At 39.1% G+C, this 24,859-nt stretch overlaps 3 pseudogenes; 2 read left to right on the top strand and 1 right to left on the bottom strand.

Annotated features, from left to right (window-relative positions):
- Positions 1-2,516: 2,516 nt before the first annotated feature.
- On the bottom strand, positions 2,517-19,302 carry LOC143658404 (uncharacterized; annotated as a pseudogene).
- A 1,795-nt stretch (positions 19,303-21,097) lies between these two features.
- On the top strand, positions 21,098-21,774 carry LOC143658403 (beta/gamma crystallin domain-containing protein 1-like; annotated as a pseudogene).
- Positions 21,775-21,921: 147 nt separating this feature from the next.
- LOC143658401 (beta/gamma crystallin domain-containing protein 1 pseudogene) lies at positions 21,922-23,650 on the top strand (annotated as a pseudogene).
- Positions 23,651-24,859: the final 1,209 nt, after the last annotated feature.

Here is a 24,859-nt window from a genome sequence, read left to right as displayed (position 1 = left end):
TGAATCCAAACCAAAAGTTTTGATTTTCTAGAGAGTTTAAAAGACATCACAGAATAGTGTGATGTTAAACCAAATGGTTTCATTACTACAAAGTATTCTACTTTTAAGAAATATTGTGCAGTATTTTCTTTTCTTTTTTTTTTTTTTTTACCATGGGCAGGCACTGGGAATTGAACCTGGGTCTCTGGCATGACAGGTGAGATCTCTGCCTGCTCAGCCATCATGGCTTTCACAGCATTTGCTTTTAAACCTGACTTTTTTTTTTTTTCCCTTTTAAAAATCTTTTTATTACAGCAAATTTCAAACAAATTTTAAAATAAAATAGCAAATGAACTCTTTATCACCAGGCTTCAGCAATTATCAAATCATTACTAATTTAGTTTCTTCCATAATGCCATCCACATATCATCTCTTAATATTTTGAAGCAATCCCAGACATCATATCACTTTATCCACAAACATTTAGGGAGTATGGCACCCTAAAAGGTAAGGACTATCTTTTTCAAACATACCACAATACCATTATTACACCTTACATGATCAACAGTAATTCTTTATCATCAGATATTCAGTAGTTGTCCAAATTTCCAATAATTTCATCAAGGGTCATAAATTTTTTTTACAATTTGTTTGTTCAATTAAGCTCCACATATTTTGATTGGGAGATAAGTTTTCAAAACTCTAACTCCTTTCCCATCTGTTTTTTTCTTGCAATTTTAATCTAGAATTTTAAAATCCAACAGAAATAGATCAAGACAATAAGGTATTCTCTGGAGAACCAATTTGGATGGAAGATGTTTGGGTGGGATGGTGATGCTCATATTTGAACAGAAACTGGAATTCAGGTTTTTTTTTAGACTGTGGATGCATAGAGCACCATCTTGTACTTTAATCTTGTTGGACAATTTTAAAATAATCCAGCAGTGCTATTTCTTCCAAAAATATTAAGGAACAATCATCACATACTTCTTTAGACCACAAAAGAGATTGACTTTTTTTTTATTTTTTATTTTTTTATTAACGGAAAGAAAAAAAGAAAAGAAATTAACACAACATTTAGAAATCATACCATTCTACATATGCACTCAGTAATTCTTAACATCATCACATAGATGCATGATCATTGTTTCTTAGTACATTTGCATCGGTTTAGAGGAACTAGCAACACAACAGAAAAAGATATAAAATGTTAATATAAAGAAAAGAAATAAAAGTAGTAGTAATAGTAAAAAACAACAACAAACAAACCAACAAGCAAACAAAAACAAAAAAACCCTATAGCTCAGATGCAGCTTCATTCAGTATTTTAACATGATTACTTTACAATTAGGTATTATTGTGCTGTCCATTTTTGAGTTTTTGTATCTAGTCCTGTTGCACAGTCTGTATCCCTTCAGCTTCAATTACCCATTGTCTTACCCTGTTTCTAACTCCTGCTGAACTCTGTTACCAATGTAAACCTGACTTTTATGCTAGATTGCAGTTGTTTGTATGTTACATAAACATACCAGATTTAATCCAAGTCATTCATATTTATGCAGTAGAATTTTCTATAAAACCAATTATCATATACACTATCATACAGTAGTTGCAGAAATTGCAAAAGGCTATCTTTATGAAAGACAAAAAAAATCTTTAAAAAAGGTAACTGACATTGCCATAATTTTCACAAAACTCACCTCTTCCTCCTACCTTCTTTTCTCCATTTAATGGTACCGTGTAATTAAACAAAGGTATTTATATCATTTTTACCTAAGATAGCCTTTTATATGGTTGCTTTCTTTTCTGACACACTGAATTTATTAAAACTCACCAAGATCAGACTCTGAAGTAGTTTCAGAATTTTTGCCCCTTTTTAGATTCATCTAGCATGATTTTCCTCAGACAACCGGACTCTAAGAACATAAGGAACAAGAATGAATGATACAACCAGAATGTAAAAATTGTACCATCCAAAAGGCATAAATATATTAATAAGTTCCTTGAACTTTTCATTTGGGACATGTCAGAAAAACTTTCTGAATGTAAACGTAAAAATAGAGCACATTTGTCAACAGAAGAAAAACTCATAACCTGACATTAACAATGTATTTAATCTTACAAAATAACAAAGCCAAAAGCATTAGAAATTCATTGTATTGATATTCTGATGCATTATTCTGAAAACATTATAGATAAATACCATTGACATATAACAATATATGGCATTTACTTCACAGGGGAAAAAAGATAAATTTCATTACAGAGACATATTTGCTGGAATTTAGCTTTGATTAAATTTTAGAGATTAATTTTTAAATATAACAAAGCAAAACAGAATTCCTCTTAAAATAGAAGTCTATATATAGGAAACCCATTATTTACACTTTATGCTCTTACAACGTAAAACATTTAGAAACATCTGAACTCTAGATAGTTTTTCCAGTTAATCTTTTAGGACTTTACATATTTTAAATTCTGTTTAGAAAATCCCTTTAATGTTTTCAGTCTATCAGCCCAATATGGGCAAAGCAATTCTATTTCTTTTTCTTCTTTGGTGGTTCATCCTCAGAGTTGTTGTCCATGCTGGTGCTACTGCTGCTAGAGGAGCTGGGATCCGAGTCTGAATGAGAGGAGGAGGAAGAGCTTGTGGAGGAAGCTGAAGATGATGGACTAGAAGAACTGTCATCAGTGTCACTATCCTCAGAGGAGAATGAGGTAGATTTTTCCTCACTTTCTGATGAAGAATCACTGGCTGAACTGTCACCACTATTGCTACTGAACTGGTTACACTCTTAGACCTCTTTTTCTTGGTCCATTTTTCCATATTAGTTTCTTCAATGCTTTGTTGTAATAATAATATGTTTTCTTTTTCTTTCAAAGCTTTCTTTGATTCTGCTGTTCTTGAAGGCTGATGTGCTGGTTTGAAATGATGTAGGTACTCTAGAAAATCCATGTTTTAATCCTAATTCCATTTTGTAAAGGCAGCCATTTCTTCTAATCTTTATTCAGTATTGTATGTTTGAAACTGTAATTAGATCATCTCCTTGAGATGTGATTTAATCAAGAGTGGTTGTTAAGCTGGATTAGGTACAGGCATGTCTCCATCCATTTGGGTATGTCTTGATAAGTTTCTGGAGTCCTATAAAAGATGAAACATTTTGGAGAATGAAAGATTCAGGGAGAGCAGATCAGAATGACATAACCACGAGAAGCTGAGTCTACCAGCCAGCGACCTTTGGAGATCAAGAAGGAACATGCCTCCTGGGGAGCTTCATGAAACAGAAAGCCACGAGAAGAAGTTAACAGATGATGCTGTGTTCACCATGTGCACTTCCAGATGAGAGAGGAACCCTGACTGTGTTCACTAGTTGCCTTTCCAGATGAGACAGAAACTCTGACTGTGTTCGCCATGTGCCTTTTCACTTGAGAGAGAAACCCTGAACTTCATCGGCCTTCTTGAACCAAGGTATCTTTCCATGGGTGCCTTAGATTTGGCATTTCTATAGACTTGTTTTAATTGGGATATTTTCTCAGCCTTGGAACTTTAAACTAGCAACTGATTAAATTTCCATTTTTAAAAGCCATTCTGTATCTGGTATATTGCATTCTGGCAGCTAGCAAAGTAGAACAGCCAATGTTAGTAATTTCTTTTTTCTGTATATTCTTAAGTCCAATATCCAAATTCTAAACATTTCAGATATCTTACATGTTGCTTATTTGCTCTAGCTGTCTCCAGGCTATGAGCTAAGTGGTGGTGAAGTCACCCTCTTAGCACTCTTCCATTGGGATTTATTGATTTATTTTAAAAGTAATTTCTCCTCCAGTTGTTTCTGACATTCCTGGTAAATATTTTATTATTCACTTTTAATAGCTTCCTGTAATGTGTACAAATGACAACTAATTTTCACAGACAATTGTTACTCCACATGCAGACCCTGTACTGTAATTGCACGTGAAATGATAATCACTACTCAGGAGGACAGGAGATCACATGATACCAACTTTGATTTCAGGATTTGGAGTCCTACTTTCCACATCAGCACATGTGCAATTCTCTCCTAGTTTGTTAGCTAAACAGAATGCAATATACCAGAAATGGAATGGTTTTTAAAAGGGGGGGGGGGAATTTATTGAGCTGCATATTTTCAGTTCTAAGGCTGAGAAAATATGCCAATTAAAACAAGTCTATAAAAATGTCCAAATTAGGACACCATCAAGAGGTTACCTTCACTCAAGAAAGGCTGATGTAGTTTGGTGTTTCTTTCTCAAATGCAATGGCATGTGGCAAATATAGTGACATCTACTAGCTTTGTCTCAGGGCCACTTGCTTCATGAGGCTCCCTGGGCTGTTCTCTTCTTTGTTGGGTTGCTGATTAGTGGACTCCATGGTTCTCTCATCATTCTGAAGCTTTCTCCAAAATGTTTCCTCCGTTAAAAGATTCCAATAAACTAATCAAGACCCACATAGGATGGGTGCAGTCACATAAATTTTGAGTTACCATTCAAAATGCAATACCCACAATTGGGCAAATCACATCTCCAGGGAGATAATCTAATCAAGTTCCCAATATGCAGTTTGAATAGGGTTTAAGAGAATTGATTGCCCAGGCAAGATTGGATTAGGACTAAGGCGTGACTTTTCTAGGGTACACAAATCCTTTCAAATCACTGTTTGAAACCAGTGTCCTGGAAACAAATGTCTACTTTTTTTTCAGATTAATATAAGATTATTGGTTTCATTTTATCTCAGGTAATCTAGTACATGAAAAAATAAATCTGTTTTTTAGGATTGGAACATGAATCAATCCACAAACATATTCACACAGGCACAGGACATATAATCTTTGAGGGAACCTCAAGGAGATAACCACACTCGTCTACTTGAACCATGGCTGCCTGATATGTCACTTCTCTCTTTCTTGTCACAAAAATCTTACTTATCTTATTCATGGCTAAACATACCAATGTTCACAGGGTTTATTTAGAGGTGTACATGCTACAGTGCAGGTAACTAGCAGCAATAAACATGATGATGAGGTCCCAGCTGCTAAGCAAGTACCTGGTATCTTAGTGACAATTGCTATTTTGTGAGCTTATTTTTGTTTTGTTTTAGTATTAGGTTGGACTAAGTACACTATGTTTCTAATTTTTTTCCTTAATAAATGAGTGCTAGCATTTACCTCGCATTTAGAGATAGTGGCTCATGTAACTGTGGGAATGGAAAAGTCCAATATCCATAGGGCAGGTTGTGAAACTGGCAGCTCAGATAAAAGCTCTGGATGAATTACAGAGGAGGAGTTTCCTCATTGAAGAAACAGTGAAAAGTCTCTTTTCTTCCTTAAAAGTCTTCAGCTGATTGAATTATCTCATTCATGGGAGACGTTAGTCAATCTTAGTTGTAATCAACCACCACTGCAATCCACTGACTGATGATTTAATAACCCAGTCTTCTGGTTTATCAACCAGGCATGAAATATCCTTGCAGCAACAATTAGGCCAGTGCTTGCCTGACTAGACATCTGGGCATCATCACCCAGCCAAATTAACACCAGAGACTAACCACCACATTCAACCCCTTGTCAACTTGGCAGCTATACACATTACCTTGGAGCATGCTTAATTTCCAAGTAGAACACAATAACAGACATATGTTTCACCTAACATAGTTAACTGTGCTGTATAAAACTGGAAATGCACTACCTCTCTCCAAAATAAGGTGCAAGTCCTTAGGTAACATTCACTCTTAAACTTGAGATAATTCTATCAGTTGAGGGCTTTTAAGGGAGAAGAGAGACTCTTTTACTGCTTTTTCAGCCAGCAAGTTTCTTCTGTGAAGTTCATTCAGACCCTTTCTCAAAACTATCATTTCACAGTCTGCCCTATGGATTTTGGACTATTCCATTCCTATATATAAAGACACCTTTATAAATATCATATTTATAGATCTATCCTGCTGGTTTTATTTATCTAGAGAGTCCTGTCTAACATATTGCCCCTCTATTTTACGTCTAGGTATCCCATGATTTACTAGCCAATCCCACAAGTCTTTGTGAGTCACATTATTTTGTCTGCTACTTTGAGTCTGATATCCACCATAGTGGCCACGCTCACCTTGTTTATGATGATTAACTGTCACCACGTGCTTCTTCCATCTCAGGATCTAATCTTCTCCTTTCTGTTTTAAGATTCCAACTCAGTGACAACAGTTTCCAAAGTTATTTTTTACCTGAAGAGAAGGACTACAACAGGGCTTTTCAGGGATGATGGAGCTATTCTCATGAATTTATTTTTCAAAGTTCTGGTGAAAAATGTATCCCCTGAACATTTCTGGAGTGTGTGAGGAGGTCTTCCATGATAAATCCACTGTAATATTTCTTTCTCTCTAAGCATCTGGATCACCTCATGTACTTTATACCAGGGCAGTCCTGGCATTTTGACCTCAAGTAATGTCAGCCAACTATTTTTTTTCACAAAAATGAGCAATTGAAAGTTTTATTCAAAGTTTTCAGACAGAGGCTTTGTTTGGATGAATTTTATCCTTAAATTTCCTATTGAATTGAACTTGAAGATTCAATTGAAGCATTGAAGGTTCTTATAATGCTTCTGTCTTTGAATTCCTGCTCATTTTATGGATCTGCTTCTGTTAGATTGAACTACTTTCTTTTGCACTTCATTAATCTTTTCAGCAGAATTCAGACCAAGCATTTTTTTTTTTTACTATGCGTAAACACATTTCAGTGAAGGAGAGTTCACAATCTATTCTTTGGTTGAGCCATTCTGTGGTTGCATAACTTTTACCAAACTAAACACAACACTCTCCTCTCCATTGGTCTTACTTCTCTCATTTGGGACATTGCAGATCAAGTCTTTAACTCCTGCTGCTTACAATTTGTCTCAGTATTCACAGACAACTAACACAGCCTCACATAGGCACTTCAAGCCCTCTTTTCCTGGTTTATATGTCTGGTTTTGTCTTCACACCTATCTATAATCCCACAGGAGTTTGAGGTAGACTCATACTAAGGTTATTTTTTTTCATCAACCCCAAAGTATTCTCTGAACACTTCCTATATGCCATACAGTGCACAAGGTTTGGATAGAGATGAGAAAATGACAGACTCTGCCTCAACTGTCACATAGTTCACATTTCCCTGGGAAAAACTGACTGTGCTTTACCCTATCCTTCTTGACTTTTTATGTGTGTCCATGGGACACATTTTTCTACATATTTTGCCAACTGAAGAGTCAAATCTACCAAACTTCTTACCATTTTCTTTCTTGGAAGATTCAGGCTATCTTTAGTGAGCTCCTTCATTCATTTATTCAATAATTACTTGTGGAGGCTCACTCAGGAGTGAACTGAAAGTATATATAAATATCGCTGCATAAATCTTTTAGGAGCTTAGCATATGATAAGTGAGGTGAGTCCCAAATTTGTGATGGTTTAAAAACATGCATCATGTATTAGTTAGGGTTCTCTAGAGAAAGAAAATAAACAGGAAATATTCATAAATATAAAATTTATGAGTGTCTCACATAAACAAAGAAACATAGAGTCCAAAATATGTAGAATAGGCTGTGAAACTGATGATTCCAGTGAAGGGTCTGGATGAACTCCAGAGGAGAGGCTTGCCTGTTGAAGCAAGAAGAGAACCTGTCTCTTCTGAATCCTCCTTAAAAAGCTTCCAGTGATTAGATTAAGCATCATTCATTGCAAAAAACACTCCCCTTGGCCAATTACAAATGGAATCAGCTGTAGATGCAGCTGACATGATAATGATTTATTTCTATGAAATGTCCTTATAGCAACAGACAGGCTAGCACTTACCCAACCAGACAAACTGGTACCACCACTTGGCCAAGTTGACACATGAACCTGAACATGACAGTCCACCCCTTGTCAACTTGGCAGCTATACACCTCACCTTAAACCATACCTAATTTCTAAATAAAAAATAATAAAACACTCAGTTTTTCTTTCACCTAACAATACTCAACTGTCCTGCATATAACCGGAAACACATTAAATCTCTACAACATAGGGTGCAAGTCCTTGGGTAATATTCATTCTTAAACTTGGTATCTTACAACTTAAATAGTATAACAGAAACAAAATAGCATTACAGTCCTCATTTCTGTAACTGATCATGTGGTAGTAGCTCATATTTATCACTACCTTCTTCCCCTACCCATTCCATGTTCCCTTTACCTTCAGCAAGCACTTCAGCTGGCCATGGTTCTTTGCCTGGTGGGGTGACCCAAACCTTCATTCCTGAAGTTTCAGAGCCATTGGTAGTCCTGCCTGGATTGGGTTCTTGCAGTTTTCCATTGATTTTAATCACAGGGTATGGTAGTGTTAAAAGATGCCCTAGGGGATCTCCTACTCCCTGAAAACTCTTCATTACCTCAATTGTGGAGTTGCAGTCCTATTTCCCCCTGACAGTCAGGGTCAATTTAAAGTCCATATATCTACCAACAGTCTCTCTAAAGCATTCTACACCTTTTCTATCAAACTCTTCAAAATTCTTCCAAAATCTCACCCTTATCCATTTACAAAAGCATTTCCAACATGTTTGATATTTGTAAGCAGCAGCACCCCACTTCTCTGGTACCAAAATCAGTTTTAGTTTGTTAAGCTGCCAGAATGGAACATACCAGAAGTAGAATGGTTTTTAAAAAGGGAATTTATTAAATGGCAAGTTTACAGTTCTAACGCCATAGAAACATCCAAACTAAGGCACCCTTGATTCATAAAAGGGCTGATGACATTTGGGGTCTCTCTGTCAGCTGGCAAGGTACATTGTGATCAGAGTTAGCTTTCTGTACTGGCTTCTATTTCAAACAGCTTCCACGGCGGGGTGGGGGGAATTTCTGTTCTGCATCTTCAAACATCTCTTTGTGTTGTCTCCATTGGGTCTGAAGCATTGTCCAGAATGGTTCCCTTTCACAGGACTCCAGTAAGCGACCCACCTTGAATGGGTGGAGACACATCTCCGTGGAAACTACCTAATCACAGGTCACAGCCACAATTGAGTGGGTCATACATCCATGGAACAACTGAATAAAAAATCTCATCTTTCAATGTTGAATCATGGTTCAAGAAAATGGCATTTTGGGAGTACACAACAGTTTCAAACTTGCATAATCCAGTTAGGAAGATAGTTTGGTATTTTTATACAAAGTTAAACATAGTCTTATCATATCCAGCTCTTATACTCTTAAATGTTTATCCAAATGAGTTGAAATCTGATTTCCACATAAAACTTGTGCATGAATGTCTATAACAGCTTTATTCATAATTGCCCCAAAGTGAAAGCATCCAAGATGTCTTTTAAATAGGTGAATGGATAAACACAGTATAGTGTATCCATACAATGGATGATTATTTGGGAATAAATCTAAATCTCCTATTGAGATATAAAAAGAAGCCTCTTAAGGCTTGCTTTGAAACTTTAGTTTTGGGGGTGGGACAAGAGCAACCTTAAGTCTATGTTTAATTAGCACTACTTAGGTGATACCTTTCTGAGAACTCCATCTACTGTTCATATACTAAGAGGTGTTTCATTCTGCTAGGTGAGAGAATAAACCACTCCCAGCTCTTTATAAGCTTAAGAAATAGTTTGACATACTTCATTCTAGTAATTCCTTTTAGAAAGTCTGTCAATTTCTGCTCACACTTGTGTAGATCAGAACCCAGTCAAATATTTGCCAGATTTTTCTACAAAACTTTTCACCTCTCACCTCTCCCCTAATATGCCACCTAAATTCTACTGATGATGGCCTCCATGTATCCAAATTTTCACTGTTTGGCATTCATCCCAGAAAAATGGATACTTATGTTCATACAAAATCTTTACACAAATATTCACCAGAGCTTTATTCATAATAGCCCCAAACTGGAGACAAACGTTGTGTCTTTCAGCAGGTGAATGGTTCAAGAAATCATGGTGGAGAAGATGGCGGCTTAGTAAGACACGCGGGTCTTAGTTCCTCCTCCAGAACAGCAACTAAAGAAACAGAAACAATACGAAACAGCTCCCGGAGCCACGACAGAGACCAAAAAGACAGCGTACCCCATTCTGGAATGGCTGAACGGGCAGGGAGAATCCGCTGCTGTGAGATACCCGAGGGGCGTGAGTTTTCCCGGCCGGGGCGGCTGGCGACTGGGGTCCCCTCCACGCACGTGGCTCCCCGGTCTGACTGGGAGCATTGGATAGCGGGGCCCTCCCACCACGCTTGGCATCTCGGGCCAGCTGGGCAATTTGGACCGGCACACCCCCAAGCCGCGGCGGCCGGCGACCCCCCCTCCACGCGCGGTTTCCCGGGCCGATTGCGAGATTCGGATTGGCAAGTTAAAGGAGCCACAGCATCTTTTACTGGTGGGACCCGCAGAGAGACGAGCGCCACGAGTGCCACCTACTGGGCAGGAAGAGAAAAACAGAGCCCAGAGATTTCACAGAAAAATCTTTCAACCAGCCGGGTCCCACACCCAGGGAAATCTGATCAAATGCCCAGACACCAGCAGAAAATAATGGATCATGCTCGGAAAATTGAAGATATGGCCCAGTCAAAGGAACAAACCAATAGTTCAAATGAGATACAAGAGCTGAGACAACTAATGCTGAATATACGAACAGAAATGGAAAACCTCTTCAAAAACCAAATCAATAAATTGAGGGAGGACATGAAGAAGACATGGGCTGAACAAAAAGAAGAAATAGAAAATCTGAAAAAACAAATCACAGAACTTATGGGAGTGAAGGACAAAGAAGAAAAGATGGAAAAAACAATGGATACCTACAATGGTAGATTTAAAGAGACAGAAGCTACAATTAGTGAACTGGAGGATGGAACATCTGAATCCCAAAAAGAAACAGAAACTATAGGGAAAAGAATGGAAAAACTTGAGCAGGGGATCAGGGAACTGAATGACAATACGAAGCGCACAAATATACGTGTTGTGGGTGTCCCAGAAGGAGAAGAGAAGGGAAAAGGAGGAGAAAAACTAATGGAAGAAATTATCACTGAAAATTTCCCAACTCTTATGAAAGACCTAAAATTACAGATCCAAGAAGTGCAGCACACCCCAAAGAGAATAGACCCAAATAGGCATTCTCCAAGACACTTACTAGTTAGAATGTCAGAGGTCAAAGAGAAAGAGAGGATCTTGAAAGCAGCAAGAGAAAAACAATCTGTCACTTACAAAGGAAACCCAATAAGACTATGTGTAGATTTCTCAGCAGAAACCATGGAAGCTAGAAGACAGTGGGATGATATATTTAAATTACTAAAAGAGAAAAACTGCCAACCAAGACTTCTATCTCCAGCAAAATTGTCCTTCAAAAATGAAGGAGAAATTAAAACATTTATAGACAAAAAGTCACTGAGAGAATTTGTGACCAAGAGACCAGCTCTGCAAGAAATACTAAAGGGAGCACTAGAGTCAGATACGAAAAGACAGAAGAGAGAGGTATGGAGTAAAGTGTAGAAAGAAGGAAAATCAGATATGATATATATAATACAAAAGCCAAAATGGTAGAGGAAAATATTATCCAAACAGTAATATCACTAAAAGTTAATGGACTGAATTTCCCAATCAAAAGACATAAACTGGCAGAAGGGATTATGACCCAGCAATACCACTGCTAGGTATCTACTCAAAGGTCTTAAGGGCAAAGACACAGACGGACATTTGCACACCAGTGTTTATAGCAGCATTATCTACAATTGCAAAAAAATGGAAACAGCCAAAATGTCCATCAACAGACGAGTGGCTAAACAAACTGTGGCGTATACCTACCATGGAATATTATGCAGCTTTAAGACAGACTAAACTTATGAAGCATGTAATAACATGGATGGACCTAGAGAACATTATGCTGAGTGAGTCTAGCCAAAAACTAAAGGACAAATACTGTATGGTCCCAGTGATGTGAACCGACATTCGAGAATCAGCTTAGACTATATCATTGGTAACAGAGACCAGCAGGAGTTAGAAACAGGGTAAGATAATGGGTAATTGGAGCTGAAGGGATACAGACTGTGCAACAGGACTAGATACAAAAACTCAAAAATGGACAGCACAATAATACCTAAGCGTAATGCAACTATGTTGGAACACTGAATGAAGCTGCACCTGAAATATAGTTTTTTGTTTGTTTGTTTGTATCTTTTGTTTTTGTTTTTTCTTTTTCCTTTTTATATATATATATTTTTTATTAGTATTATTATTTTAATTCTCTTCTCTATATTAACATTCTATATCTTTTTCTGCTGTTTTGCTAGTTCTTTTCCTAAATCGATGCAAATGTACTAAGAAATGATGATCATACATCTATGTGATGATACTAAGAATTACTGAGTGCATGTGTAGAATGGAATGATTTCTAAATGTTGTGTTAATTTCTTTTCTTGTTTTTGATTAATAAAAAAATTAAAAAAAAAAAAAGAAATCATGGTATACATTTATATACTTGGCAATAAAAGGTACCAAACTACTGGGCAGGCCATGATGGCTCAGTGGCAGAATTCTAGTCTTCCATACCAGAGACCCAGGTTCAATTCCAAGTGCCTACCCATGAAAAACAGAGAAAAAAGTACTAAACTATTGATACACACTATCAATAGTGAAAAGAGCCAATCCCAGTAGGTTATATACTGTATGGTTCCATTTATATAACACTATTTAAATGACAAAATAAAGAGATGAAGAGGTTATTAATTGACTCAAGTTAGGGAAGGGAGGAAGGAGGAAGATAGATGTAGGTGTAGAACGGTAGCAAATTGGATCTTTGTGATGGAACTGTTCTCTATCTTGACTGTGGGAGGGAACATACAAATATACACATGTGATAAAGGTTATAGGACTAAATACAAACACTCACAAATGAGTGCATGTAAAACTAAGGAATTCTGAATAACATTGGTAGACAATGTCAACGTCAATTTTCTGGGCTTGATATTGTACTCCAGTTATGCAAGATGATACCATTGGGGGAAAATGGGTGAAGAGTGTGTCGGATCTCTCTGTATTGTTTCTGACAACTACAAGTGAACCTAAATTATTTTAAAAAATAACTTAAAGTATAGAAAGAATGCATGGGTGGATTAGTGGTAGAATGCTTGCCTTTCACCCAGAGACCCAATTTCGATTCCTGGACCATGATGCCCTGCAAAAAATTGATAGAAAAAGATATACTATGCTAGCATTAGTCCACAGAAAGGTGGAATTCCTATAGCAAAATCAAACAAAATAGGCTTAGCAGCAGAATGTATGGTCAGGTATAAAAAATATGTTTAATAATGATAAAGGGGCCACAACCATAAGATATTTCATTCTAAAATGTGCCTGCACCTAATATTAGTTTAAACTATTTGACTCTTATAAAAGCCTAGGGGAAAGAAGTAAACTATTCTATAGTTATAATGAAAGATTCCAGCAAACCTTTCAACAATTGACAGAAATTGAATAGAAAATCAGTATGCACGTGGAACCCTTGAACAAATGGAATCAAACAACATGACCTATTTGATAGTTGTATAATACTTTATTTAAGAAAAGCAGAAAATACTTTCGTTTTAAGTATCCAAAGAACTTTCACCAAGATAGACAATATTCTAGGCAAAAAAGCAAATCTCAATATATTCAGCAGAATTAAAATCACAAACATACATTTTCTGTCCACAAGAGAGTTCTAGAAACCACAAGAAAACATTTCCTATGAAAATACCCAAACATTTAAAAAATTAGAAAATTCATGGATATATTTTAGGTCAAAGAAGAAATCACAAGGGAAATTAGAAAATATTTGTAACTGAATGAAAATGAAAATCCAGTAAATATGTCAAGACTTTTGGAATAAAACTTAAAGTAGAGATTAGAGGAAAATTTATAAATTTAAATGCTTATTTTCAAAGTGAAAAGGAAATCTAAAATCAGTTTTTAAAATATTTGAGTTTAGAAATTATTGAAATATTAAAATCAAAGCAAACAAAAGAAATAAAAAGGGGAGCAGAAATCAATAAATTGATTTCAAAATTCAATAGAGAAGGATGCACTGACTGCAAAGTAGATTGTTGAATGATGGTTTATACATATGGTCAAATATTGTGCTGCTACAGAAAGGAACAAAGTTGTGAGGCATGCAAAATTGTGATTGAATCTGTGGGACATTTGGTGAGGTGGAATAAGCCAGAAACAAAAGAGCAATTACTGTATAGTCTCATTTAGAAAATACAAGAAAACAGGGGTCTAGAATGTAAATTCTTACAGCAGTCATATTAAGCCCTGAATGGCAATTATTATTTTGGGATTTTCAGAGGATGTTGTTGTTGTTGGTTTGTGTGTTTGTTCTTTGTATGGGCAGGCACAGGGAATCGAACCCGGGTCTCCAGTATGGCAGATAAAAACTCTTCCACTGAACCATCGTTGCCTGACCGAAAGGATGTTTTATATATATATATATATAAACTGGTATTTAGAGATATGATGAAGCCAATCAGGTCAGGATTAAGGTAATTCAGAATACAGCATTAAGAAATACATTGTCTATGTTTTAGAATCTCATCTACTCTTTGAGACCAAAGGAAGAAAGTTTTATTTTGTCCAGAATCTAAATTTTCTGTAGCACATAATCTAACCCAACCTGTCTGGATAGATCATGTAAACAATCCAACCTCAGGGAGCCCAGAATAAGAATGAGGGCCTTTAATCCTGTACAGCTTAATGTAATGCTTTGACACATACTAGAGAATATTAAACAATCAAAAAGTATTGGCAAAGTCCCTTGAGGGATGGGAGAAAAAATATGGAATTTTTAAACTTTACTACTGAGGAAACCCCTGATACTCTGTCAAACATTAGGGACACACAAATCAATAGGTCAAGCCCTTGATCTTGAAGCTTGCTCTTGTGAAACTTATACATGTAGTAGAAAAACTTAGCCTACCTATAGGTATGCCTAAGAGTTACTTCCAGAGACCTTCTTTTTTTGCTCAAATGTTGACTCTCTCTCTCTCTAAACCCAACTGTGCAAGTGAAATCATTGCCCTCTCCCCTATGTGGGACACGTCATTCAAGGTGGAACGTTTGATAAGAGATGACTCTAAGGAATGTGTCTGATGTGGGCACCATGAGATTGACAGTGCCTTCCTGACCCACAGGGGAAAATGAAGTATAGTAACATAAGGTAGGAGTGTCTAACAGAGATCAAATAGAGTTGAGAGACTATTCTGTAGACTACTCTTATGCAAGCTGCAGCTAGATATTGCTAATTGCTTGGTTAGCTGAACCCCAACCAACATTTCTACTGTTAACTCTTAAGAACAGTTGGAGCCCAAATTGAGGCTCCAAATTGCATGCACTAAATTTACTTTCTTGGAACCTTATAGGTTCCAGAAGGTTCTGAAGTCAGATATATCCTGAAACCCAGAGGGACCAGCCTCCCCAAGATTATCAACGCATTACATCCCTTTATCCTTTATTGTCAATACTCTTCCTCAACATGAAAGACTCAGGATGGGCATTGCCCAAACATCTCTATCAATTGGGAGAAGGATCAAAGGAGAAGGAAGAGGGAGGAGCTACCCCAGCTTTCACACTTCCTGTGTCATCCCCTCCTCCTCTGATGCCTCAGCCCGTGCCCTGGGAGTGGTGCCCGTGATGAGACAGGGGCATGCACCAGACTTTGCCTCATCCTTGTCATGCACAGTGGATCAGAGGTGGAACTAGAGCATCTCCTTCTTTGGCCAGTGCGCTGGGTCTGAGGAACCATTCTCATTTTTTTGGGTCACCATTGTTTTTTCTTTGCAGGATTATCTGCTGTCTCCGAATCTCCTTCATTCTCCAAAATGTTCCCTCTTTTATTGGACTTCAGAAACTAATCAAGACCCACCCAAATGGGTGGAGACATGTCATCACCTATTACAGTTTAGCAACCACTCTTGATTAAATCACATCTCCAGGGAGATGATCTGATTACAGTTTCAAACATACAGTATTGAATAGGGATTATTCTGCCTTTACAAAATGGGATTTAGATTAAAACATGGCTTTCTAGTAGACATACATCCTTTCAGACCAGCACAATTGGTAAAGGGAATCTCTCTTTTTTCTTAGCCTTTTACCCATACCACATTTCCTGGCTTAACCTCAGGTAAAGGAGAGTAGATGTTAAAGGGTTTGAGTACTGTTTTTAATACCTTCCCATCTAATTCATTGAAAACTTTTTTTAACTTTGACCATAATTTCCTTTTCACAAACCCTCAGCAATTTATTACATCCTTTCAGGCTTCATCCCACAGCCTTAATTCTGCAACAGCTATTCATTTCATGTCAGGACATAACTGTTCTTTTTCTCTCAGAAAAAACACATCCTTTATGTCTTTCATATTCAAGTTACCACCCTTAAGCAAACATTTCACCACATATCATTATTATCAAAATTGAATCTGTCAGAATAATATTTAATATCCAAAATGCTCCAGTTAATGCATATTTGAAACCTCAACACAATTTTTTTTTCAATTTTTGCATAGCATTTTATAAAGTGTACCAGGGTTAATTATTTCGTGCCCACAAGTGTTAGCAGGACATTGCTTATTATACCTTTGTACAGCCAATGCCAGCAAGTTAGAACTTTTCTCAATTTGCTGATTAAACTTCTGAAAAGCAGTCTGCATGAAGGAATTGGTGCTAATTCCTGTAGGTTTCATGCAATCAGCATAGTCCAGCACCATTCCTCCAGTCCCTGCATCAGCAATTCTGACCATCCAGGTAATTAATGGCTTACTAGTTTTTCTTTGCTTTTTTCTAAATCTAAAATATTCCCAATTTTTCATTATCTGCTTTATTCCACACACTACCATCCCATTTATCAGGGTTTCAATTGGCAGTTGCAGTGACTAATACTATATGTATTTTCCCTTTGTTTACTTTACCTCATCTCTTTCTATATTTATGTTGGGCTACCTGGACTGCGGCCCTTTCAGCTACTGATGGATAATTAAAAATTTGATTTTTTTTAAACAAAATTTTGATTCTTCAGCATGGACAGTTTTTCCTGTAATTCTGCCAATTCCGTTTCATGATTTTTTTTTCAGAGATTGCTTGATTTTTCTGTTTAAATGTATTTCTATATCCCATTAACATAGCCCATCCTTTTTAAATATTTATTATTTAAAACAAATATTTAAATATTTATTTAAACATATAATTTATTATATATATTTATTTAAATATATAATTATATAATTATAAATATTTAAATATTTATAATTAAATATTTATTATCTCAATTATTTTTTTTCCTTTTTTGAATGGTATCTTTCTAGACACAGAACAACCCAATAGGCTTTTCCTGTTTGATTTTATTTCCACGATTTTTACAGGGTCCTGTGCATTTTGCTCATTTCTCTGCAAGTAGGGAGTAAGGTAAATTATCCCATCCTGGGATTTCTTGGTTTTTAATTTTGAGATTAGAGGACTTTTTTTCTTAAAAAATGACATTACATCCTAATTTGTGTTTAAAAATTATGGCTTATTGTTAATTTACTTTAAGTAAATTTTGAAGAGGGATTACTGACTTAAAAATTCTAAAATGTTTTAAAGCATTAGTAAGTATAGCCCAGGGAGACAAAACATTTAAATTTAGAGCATTCTGCATACAAAAAGATAAGAAATGGGCAATAGTAAATTTATCAAGAATGGTTCTAATAAAACTTTATAACATTTAGAAGAACATACTCCACATTTTTTGCACAAATTTTTAAAGCTTGTCTTATTGACCTTTACCACTATGAAACCGCACTGAAATGTGAATCCTGTTTATATCACCAATTTTGTGCTTGAAAAGCAACATGATATTTATGGCCATTTAATTTATAGGTTCGGATTCACAGATAACACACACAGTGATATAAAAACAGATTTTATTAGGGAAGTAATTAAAGAAAATAATTAAAAGAATCTTTAAAAATAAAGCATAGTTACATTACCAGATGAGATAACACCTGAAGAAAAGTGCTGGAGAGTTTCAGAAGCAATATTTTAATTCTCATTAGTAAAAATCTATAGCAATTTTGGAAACAGCATTCAAAGTCTCCTTAGTTAAGATACATAGCAGAGCATAAGATTTTAATGAGGTGCTCTCCCTCTCTCATAATATTCTCTTCTTTTTCCTCTCTTTATGATATCTTCACAGAGTAGTGGCCAAATTCCAGTTAGCTTACGTGACCGGGCCGAGTTTGGTTCTCCGGGAACTGGTTAAGGGCCAAGAGGAGCTTCCTGGGACCAAGATATCTTTATCAACGTACACCTCCTTCCGGGAGGATAGCCAGTCCTCCCAGCTAGAGTGCACATCCTGGTTTTTTTACCCCAAGGTCACGCAATGGCATCATTAATGATACAGAACAGATTCTCTTCATGAGATAAAATTTAAAACCCTTACACAGATGTTTTCCTCTTACACTGAAATGTGAAAAATTTAATTTATAAGACAGAGTAATGATAAGCCATAATACAAGAGAATTTCTTGTTTTTTAATCCTCCTTTAAAAGTGGTCTATTTTAATTTATACAATTTCATAAGTCAGTCAGGGGTCAGCTTGATTCCCCAGTCATTAGTAAAAGCTTTCTTAAAGTTAGAAATCATGCACCGCAATGGTGTCTTACTGTACTTCCCCTCTCATAACTGTGATGCCAATGATTAGTGGGAAGGCTTACAAACAAATAACAAAGGGTTTTGAATAAACTGTCACTTCCTTTGGTGTGGTCTCTCCCCCATGGGGCGTTGGGTGCCTCGTGGCTTTGATGGTCTGGTATAAACCCCAGCCAGCCCCCCTTCCGGGGTTGCTCACCCTGAGCCCTATGAGGATTTCCACAAACTTGCAGAATCTGAACTCACTCACAGCCTGGTGCATGGTCCAGGACTTCCTTTCATTCGCACAATGCCACACACACTCCAACACCCCTCTAGCACCACTCTTCCCAGAACTGAACCTGAAGACTTCCGTTTCCCCTGGTCCTCCAACTGGAGGCCGGTTCTCGGATAGCCTGTGGGAGTTGATCAGCCTCCCCTTCCACTCAGGATCCCTATAGCCTCATATAGCCACCTATATGAGTGGGCTGAAAATGATGCACCTGGGTGCTTACCAGACAGACAGGCAGTGCTCCCAAAAACCTAGTGCCAGAAACCGTCCCAGATCTGGCGCAGCTCCAGCGGTGAGAGGGGCCCTACCCGAGGTGTTTAGGAATCTGACAGATGGGGAAACGCACTGCTGCCGGCACTGGATTCCGTTGGGTCTCTGGTCCGAGGGACGTCATCGCAGGCGAAGGAGGTCTTAATACACCAGCCTTATATCCTGGATGAGCCCCCAGAAATACAGTGTGAAAACCAGTAACGAGGCCACAGGGCTCCAGGGACGTTCCATGAAATTAGAACAGGCTGAGATTAAGGATCAGTAGTTTCAGGAAGCAGGTTTTATCTTCTATGGCCATACGGCTCAGCTGAGTAGTCTCTGAAAGTCTGAGCCTACTCAAAAAAGTTAACATTAGTTTTTATAGACAGAATGACATGTTAAAAACAAGGATTGGCTGGTTTAAGTTGAGAAGGGCACAAAGCTGAACCGTTAAGGGAGGGGTCCCTATCCCAGGAATTTCTCATCTTGCCTGCTTGCCGTTTCATCTGTTCCTGAAGGTAGGGGACAGGCCCCTATCCCAGGAATGTGTCTTAACTCACTTGCCTACAGTTTTACCTATTCCTGAAGGTCAGGAAAGGGGATTTGGGGATTTTCGACATAGAAGGCAGCTGAATCAGAAAGGGGGGGCAGAGGCTTGCCTGCTACAATACAGCACAAGAGAGCATTAGATAGTCTCACCACTGTTGCAGGAGGCACCTGAAATCTGTTGTCTTATGTAAACAAAACTGGACAGATAGAAGAAAATCTTAAAAATCTTAAAAGAAAATACAGAAATCATACAAAAGGATCAGGATGCTAATTATGGGACACAGTCATGGCTATCTTCATTTCTCTCCTATGGTGCTACCATTCCTGGTATCCCTTATGGTACCATTACTGTGTTTATTATTAGTTCTTCTCTTTGCCTCTTGTCTCTTACAGTTTCTGTCCCAGTTCATACCCTGAGTCATCTGGTCAATAACTTAAGAATATGTGAATGATGTCTCCCAATATGAGAAGAAGTAGAAACAACTTTTTCTCCTGTCCCACAGCACCTCCTGTCATCCCCCCCAAAAAAACAGTTTTTCCCCTTCAGGATGACTATGCCCCATTTCAGCTGGGGGCAGTTACAGAAATTCAACCATTGCCTCATTTCCACTATTACCAAAATGATCAGAATATTAGGCCTGGGGCACAGGACCCCTTCCCCCATGATGTGACCTACTTATGGCAAATATTTCAGAAAACCTCTCCTGCTCCAATCCACACCAGCTTGCATCTCCTTCACCCTCCAGCAGTTGCCCTTGTGTGGTAAAACTCCCCTTGCTCAACCTCCACCCTCTGGCAGATGCATTCCTGCAGTAAACTCCCCTTACACAACCTCAACCAGCTGCACCCCTGCATAACTAAGGCAGCGTTTAAATTTTAAACTTCACCAATGGAAGGAAGTCAACTCCCAAACACCCACCAATGAAAATCTGCCTACCCCCTACCCCCAATTCCCTATTCTCACGCCATAAAAACCCTATCCCCTGCTACCTCAAGGCAGCCATTTCTCTCTCTCTTGAAATGCTGTCCAGTTGGCTCTGTTTCTCCCTGAAATAAAACTTTGCCTGAAAAAATATCTCTGAGGAAACCAGGCAGAGTTAGAGACATCTTCAAACAGATTAAATACATCTAAGAGCAAATTAGAGCTAACTTCATTGTAAGTAGTGAAACATTGAATGCTTAACCCTAAGAGTGGAAACAAAGCAAGGACATCGGCTGCCTGATTTCTATAGAACATTTCTATTCAGTGTTTTACTGGACCTACTAGCATAGCAAGACAAGAAAAATAACTGAAAGGCATAAATTTGAAAAGTTTGCCACTTCAGAGCTTTCAGGATTCATCTAAAGGAGAAATCTATTGAATTTAAAAACCAACTTTGAACTTATGTGGGATGCTCGCAGGTAACCCCAGTTCCTTCATCCGGGTCTGCAGGCCCCTGGGGCCTTCACCATCGGGGCACCATCAGCTCCGTGCACGTCTACCTGCCTGTGCCTCTTCACTTCAAGGGTGCACAGCACAACTACCAGAGGAGAGCAAAAGGAAGCCAGTTTTGGGGGAGATTTGGCAATCTGTTTACGGCAAGGAGAAGGAACACCAGAAATGGGGTATACAGTCCCAGTAGCTTAAATGCCAAGTCAGCAACTCCTAGACATGTAGCATCTTCTAAACCTGAGAGAAGGAGTAGAGAAAATCTCAGGGCAGCCAACTAAGGCAAACAGACACCTGCATGGAGGACTCCCTTAGGCGAAGCCCAGGGAATCAGAGGGCGAGCACTCCCAGAGCTGTGTCCAAGCAGCGGCCCTAGACCCGAGCTGTCACTTTGCCAGAGCAGTCATACAGAGGCAGTCTCTGTGCAGCAGTGCCATGAAAGTGAGTCACTTCATTAGAACGTCTGGAGGCGAAGGAAGAGAATTTCCCAGTACCACCACTGCTGCCATACAGGTATATTCCCTGCCAAAGAATTCCTCCAGGCAATAGCATGCAGAGAGGCCTACCTGCGGTCTGGGGGTGGACTCTTCCCCTGGAGCTCGCCATAGGCAAAAGTGTGCACCTGGAACGCCCATCTGAGAGCGGCTTACCCAAGTACTAGGCAAAACCCTTGACATGGAGGAAGTACTCTCGCTGGCACTGCAGCCAATTCTCTGAGGACGCATCTGTTCCGCCAGGTGACCCTTCCGCCCAGGACACAGAATGGGGCGAGCTCAGTGAAAGCAGATGGCAAAGGCCGGCAGGGCGCGCCCATCACGCCAAAGTGCCAATTTTGGTCCTCTGCTTGAGTAAGATTGAGGTGGTGCGGTTGGACAGCCAGTCCTGACTGCTACTAGGGCAAAAGATTGCTGCTATTCCGACAACTTGGAGAAGAGGTCTAGCGATTACAGGTCGGGGAGACCGAGGAAGTTCTATAAATTCACTGACTCCTGCAGCACAGACTTGGCACTGCCCAAGAGCGCAGCGAGGGACCACGCGGTCTTCGATGACAAGGTGGCGCCAGTCGCAGCCACAAAAAACGTCTCCGCAGAAAAGAAAGTGAAATCCCCATGGGCAGCCCCGAAGAAGGCGTTGCCTCCGCTGGGAATCAGGAGTTCAAGGTAGCTCAGCCAAAGAAAGCAAACTCGAGAGGACTCCGACTGGGGCAGACATCCTCTTCCAGCCTCGATCCCTACCGAAAGAAAGGGCAAGAACCGTGTCCCCGAGGCTGTGCCCACCCCGTCCGCTAGCGGCCCGCGTGCTCTCCACGTGCCAAGGAGTGCCCACTGAAGAGGAAGCCAGTACCAGACTGCCAAAGATGCTGTGGGGAAGTGTAGGGAAGACACAGCGGAGGTCATTCCGTGAGTTCAACTTCAAGCACAGCTCTGTACTGCTGGAGATCAGGCCCCAACACAAGGCGGGCCCGCGCCCCAATCACTTGGACCGCTGGAAAGAAGGAAGTCCAAACAGGGAGCCGGGTAGATCTGAAGCGGCTCTGACACCAACGGCTTGAAGCTCAGGAACCATTTCGGTGCTGGCGGGTCGACAGTGACCAATAAAGTGACGCTCCTTGCTAAGCTCAAACATGTGAAACTAATTTGAAAACCCCTAAGAATTTTGACAATTTGGGAAATTTATAAAAGAAACACTGCTACACAAATCTCCTTTAAATAAACAATTTTTAAACGGGCAAATTGTAGCCCGAGACACACACAGACGCTGGAAGCATCAGAACATTTCTGCTCCAATAAAATATTTGCTCTGGGGGCGGAACTGAATTCAGCCAAAAAAGCCAAGGAAATGGAGCAATCCCTAAAAAATTAATGCCAAACAATGTACCCAGGACAGTGTGCAGATTAAGGAACCCAGTTACTCTCCCTGAAGAGAGTCTTCCAGTCACCAGAAGTCCCAGTGTAAGAGGAAAGGAAGAAGATCCATTGAGTCTTTAGCTCTCAGTTCTCAACTTAACCACGGTGGTAAAAAAGATGTGCAAACAGAGGTTGGCTGCCCCGTCAGAACTAGGGGTTACTGCTCTGATTCCTGGCAAGGAGCACCAGCTCTTGGGAAAGGATGACTGGAAGGCTACTGAAAACCAAAGACTTATTCTTGAAAATATGACTTATTCAGCACAAGACATTCCTATCATTCTTGATATCAAAGATTTATTTCCAACAGCCATCCCCAAACTACAGGATAAATCCTCTGGCTAACAACCCCCAATGACATACCTAATTGGACTTCTCTGTCACTGCCTGCACCCATTCACCTGGGTGCTCCCAAAGACACATGTGCTCAAGTTCTCAGGAGCAGTTTCCCATGCTGATCTAAGAGTATCAGAAATATCATAATGGGTGTATATTGCTTGCATCTCATCAGAATAATGAGAAAAATGTCCCTCTTCAAACTTGGAGGAGGAGAAGGAGTAGTAAACCCTCCTTTGTCCACAGAGCTCAGCCCAGATGCTGTGGGAAATTAGTGCTCATTTATGGCAACCCAGGGGGTGGCACACCCTTTCTTAGGAAGAGAGAAAAAAGCCTTAAGCATGTAGCAGCCTGTGTGACCAGAGCACAAGAAAGAAGAAAAACAGCTCCTCCAGAAGGGGGAAAGATTGGTCAAGCCACTTATCTAGTTACACATCAAATGGAAACTCTACCTTAAAGATTCTTCTGGGCACATATTAATTACAATCACAAAGCCTCTTAAATCACAGAACACTTCTTAGGGGAATGTTTCCTGCATTTTCCTGGAAACCTTGAAATATTACTGTTACCTAAAATTCCCACTCTAAAACCCTGGCACTCCCTCTGGTCAGTGCAGAGTACTGAATTTCATTTCACAATGGGCTGCTATTAGGAATAATTTTCTTCTGTTTGTAAGTCCCTAATTAAAACTCATGGATAGCTCTCTACCTGGCATTGTTCCTTGGTCTTGGGGCTGTGCTGGGTTGGAATATTTGGCAAACCAGCCAGAAGATCAAAGAGCTATAGGCAATAAAATGCATGTACTAGGAACAGAGACTCCCAGGGGAGAATCCTGGGATGGTGTGCAGCTTCCATGTGGGGAGAGATGGCTACTCTACTAGATAAATCGGGACTGCTGAGGGGTATGGAGATGCTTGTTGCTCCCCAGCTGAATGAGTAGTCCTCCTGAAGATGGCTGCAAAGCATTTAAGATCCATAAGGTTAATCCTGGAATAGCCTGCTTCTTTGGTGTGGGGAGGGGTTACCAAATTGCTTGACAGTGCTGCAGTCAGTTGGCTGTCATTGTGTGCAGTACGGCCAGCTGTAACAAATTGTTTCAGAAATCCACAGGTTGAAGGAATAAGAAAATGTAGAACAAAACATGAATAAATATAGAAAGTTGCAGAAGATTCAACATAAAAGGAAATTTATTTCTTGTAGTCAAAGTTGGGTAAAATTTAAGGAAATATATCTTTCTGGGTCGAAGTTAATTACAACTACATGGGACCCTTGATGTAGAATGTTTCTGGAAACCTTGAAATGTTACTGTTCCTCAAAATGCCCTCCCTCTTCCTGTGGTCAGTGCAGAGCACTGAATTCCATTTGCAGAGTGCTGATTTCCATTTCCCGACTGGCCACCATTGGAAGAATTTTCTCCTGTTTGTAAGTTCCTAGTTAAAACTCATGGGTAACTTTGTGCCTGGCTTTTCCTTTGGCCTTGGTGC

Source organism: Tamandua tetradactyla, chromosome 16 (assembly GCF_023851605.1).
Source record: "Tamandua tetradactyla isolate mTamTet1 chromosome 16, mTamTet1.pri, whole genome shotgun sequence".
Taxonomy (NCBI): Eukaryota; Metazoa; Chordata; class Mammalia; order Pilosa; family Myrmecophagidae; genus Tamandua; species Tamandua tetradactyla.
Note: the sequence above shows the minus strand (reverse complement) of the source record. Positions and strands in the feature narration are given on the sequence as shown.